Raw genomic sequence first — 3,958 nt, 5'->3', positions numbered from 1 at the left:
GACACAGGGCCTATTACAGGACAGGTTTTCTATAGTAAAATAGAAAATCTATTTTTCATAATGAATGAAATTAATCACTTGTTTGATGTGGCCCCAAATTTTTTCAAATATACAGAAGCTGAAGAGACAATGGAGGCCATCCTCAGGCATCAGCTCCCTACACAGGAATGGTGGACAGATGCAATACACAGAATTTTGTAATCACTAAGGCATTCACCAAATTTCTGTTTTTATTACAAATTTTTTATAAAAAGCGCAGTTTAGCAAAGTCAGCATGCAGCATAAATCAAAGCTGAGCCAACTCAGCGGATGTAGCGGCCAACAAAGCAGAAAAAGAAAACCACAGCTGGCAAACCCGAGAATGCACTGCGCAGCCAAAAGTAAATGCGTATTTCCAGAATTAAAACAGAGTAATGCAACCGACTCTGTGACTCTCAAAAGTCAAAACAATCCTCTGACAGACATAAAGGGCATTTACGCTGCATTTAAAATTGTAATAACTCCTTGCCTACTTTCTGAACGTAATAATGAAGATATTTTCTCTCTCAGATGACTCAATGCCTGAGATATTTTGTATACGCATTTCTATAAAGTCCCCTTCGCATAAGATTGCAAGGGTTGTTGTTGATTTCTCCTGAAGAAGTTCTTATGCTGTAATCCTTTTCAGAAGTTAATAGAGCAAAGCAATGGAATTTCTCGGATTTCTGAGGTGTTGGATGCGTTCTGGTGTCTGTTGATAACTACTGGATCCCTGTGTATTTCATCATACAATAAGTCTCTGTATCTCTCTCTGTTAATTAGTTGTTTTGTTAAAATCCATATATGTTATCTGTTTTCAATACTAAGCAACAAGGAAAAAGAATAGCTTTCAGGATTTATTCATTGAGTAACCTGAGTTCAATCTGCGTTGTTTATCAATGTTTTCTTCAGCTGTAATCTAGTTAAGTGTAATTCTTAAATGCTGCACTTTCAGAATACATCTATCACGGTGACCTTTGTCACAGGAATTCAAGTTTTGCTCCTGTGCAGTTCACCTCCATCCACCAGCTCAATAGAAAATTCTTAATTGCTTTCTGTTGATCGACATACATCACCATTTGATCTAGTTTGTCTGTTTAAAATACACAATAGGCCCTGCAGTTTGAGCACCACCAAACCAGCGTATCAGATCACTTCACAACTTCAGACTCCATTGCCCAATGGTATTATACTGTCTAAACACTGCATCATAAGATCTGAAAGAAATCCTTCAACCAAAACATAAACCAAAACCTGAGCATAATAGCTAGCCTAAAACACCATCATAACAGAGACAAATCATAAAGAGAGAGCCCTCTCTGGTTGCAGTTAGGCTAGGAACTGTAACCCAAAGATTGGTTAGTGGTTACCCCGGCCGTATTCCCTTGGGATTCATAGGGAACAACCTGGGTGTTAACAGAGCCAACATAACAATAATAATATAAGGGCACAATAATAACAATAGTGGCTTCTATGGGGCACAATAGTAACAATATGGGCACTACATGGGTACATCAATATAATAAGTGGGTTGTACTAATAACAATAAGGGGTTACACTAGTAGTATAGGGGCCTAACATGCCCCTCTCCTTCAAAAAGCGTTGTCCTCAACGTTTGAGTAGTTCTTGATGCTTCTGTATAAAATTCTTGTCCTCCCATGTGGAATCTTCAGCGGGTAAGTTCTTCCACTTGATTAGATACTCTGAAATTGATCGATTTTGTAGCTGTTGGGTTCTTGTTTCTGTGACTGCTCCAGGTTCCAATATGATTTTTCCTTCCTCTTCAATTTTTGGCAATATTTTTTGAATTGGGATCTTTTGCAACTTTTGAATAAGTGGCCATACTTCTTCGTCCTTCTTCCATTCATCCCTTGCTTCATTTATCCAATCTGGTTGGATAATAGAAATAGCACAAAACAATGCTTCAACATCCTCATCCTTGTAGAGTCTTCCCATTCGGTAAGTTCGCCATTTTTTAAGTGCATGTAGTATTGCCAACATTTCCTTCTCATAAATAGCTTGCTTGAGATGTAGCAGTAAAAATACCCAATCACCTACATCAAAACACTTTTCACTACGATGTTGATCTACTTCTTGTTTCGTTTGATTTTGCACCGAAGTGGCGTTATCCTTTAAAATTTGGAGAACTTGTTGTTGATGCTCGATGTGATCTTTCACTGCTTGAACCTTTTTATTCTTGATATGTCCTTCTATCTCTAGAGTTTGAGGAGTGGTAATTTCTTCCAATCCTTTACAAGATATGGTCGGATTCATTTCTTGATGCTCGATGTGATCTTTCACTTCTTGAACATTTTTCTTCTTGATATGTCCTTCTATCTTGATAGTTTGAGGAGTGGTAATTTCGACCAATGAATTACAAGATATGGTTGGATTCATTTCTTCTTTCTCGATGTGATGTTTCACTTCTTGCACCTTTTTCTTCTTGATATGTCCTTCTATCTTGAGAGTTTGAGGAGTGGTAATTCTTGCCAATGCTTTACAGGATATGGTCTGATTCATTTCTTCTTTCTCTAGGGTGGGGTCCTGGCGTATATCTTCTTCTTTTGATGTTTCTTGATCCTTTTCTTCCTCCTCTTCATATTCTATGTAAAATAATTTCTTCTCAACACACTTATGACCTTTAGCGCATTTTCTATCACAATTGTAACAAAGCCCTTTTTCTCTTTTTTCTTCCAATTGTTGTGGTGTAACCCTTGTAGGTTGTGGAAGGCTAGGAGAAACAACACTTCCATCTTCATAGTTGTGAGGGGTATGCTTCTTGGTTTCCATAATTTTTCTTTCCACTATGTCACAAATCCCTTTTACTCTTTCCAATTGTTTTGGTGTTGCTCTAAAGAAGGTGTTTCTCTTTGTATCCTCATAATGTGCTATCATTTCCTTCGTGAAAATTGACCACGTAACAAGTGTTTTACGAGAACAAAGCCCTTCATACCATAAAAATTGATCCGGTTCTAAATATGAAGATGCAATACATACCTTTTGTAATAGTGGTACACCATGTAGATCAAAATATTGCTCCATCTGAAGTATCCAATTTACCGGATCCTTGCCATCAAACTTCTTCATCTTGCTTTTTCTTGATTTTAAGAGCTCAATCTTGAAACGGCTGTAACTCTGTACTTTTGGATCTTTAGGTTCTAAAATTATGATCTGTAGTAGCCCTCTGTGTCCTCTTTCCAATGCCACCAGTCTGATCCAAATTGGATTCTTCAAGAAAGAGTTATGCAAATCTCCCAAGATGACCTGATTATATACCTTTCCAGAAGAGCGAACTTGTATGAAGTGCCATGTGTCACTGTTTCGACCTTTGGCTCTGAAAAATATCTACAAGAAACTACAGTTCATCCTCTTTCTGTACCTTCTTACGAAATTTCAATCCAATGCTCAGAGAGAAAGTTATGACAATTTTCCCCAGGTCACCTGTTTGGAATGTAATTCAGGAGTCTGCAAAAAGACCAGCTTCCTCAGATCATATCTCCGCAAATATAGCATGAAAATCTATGAAATTCGGACCCGAGGTTTAGTGCGATTTCTTCTCAAATGGGTTTTTTTTATAGCTTCTGAAACATCGCAGAAAAAACGTTATAGCAAAAATGCCACGATGACCTATTTGGAGCAGCGAAACCCTAGAATCCAAAGCTCCGACACCAAATGTTATGAAACCAGCTCACAAAAAGATAGAAAAGAGAGATCCACGCCTTAGAATTCAGCCTCTTCGAGGGGGAAACCTCCTTTACATTACATAAATGAGAAATTCTTCAATGATACAAATGAAAAGACCTCATTTCTATATATAGGAGTCTAAGGGTCATAACATAATCAGAGCCGACATAACAATAATAATGTAAGGGCACAATAATAACAATAGTGGCTTCTATGGGGCACAATAGTAACAATATGGGCACTACATGGGTACATC

This window comes from Pinus tabuliformis, chromosome 7, assembly GCF_031772625.1.
Source record: "Pinus tabuliformis cultivar Carrire ecotype Pingquan chromosome 7, CPIR1, whole genome shotgun sequence".
NCBI lineage: Eukaryota > Viridiplantae > Streptophyta > Pinopsida > Pinales > Pinaceae > Pinus > Pinus tabuliformis.
Note: the sequence above shows the minus strand (reverse complement) of the source record.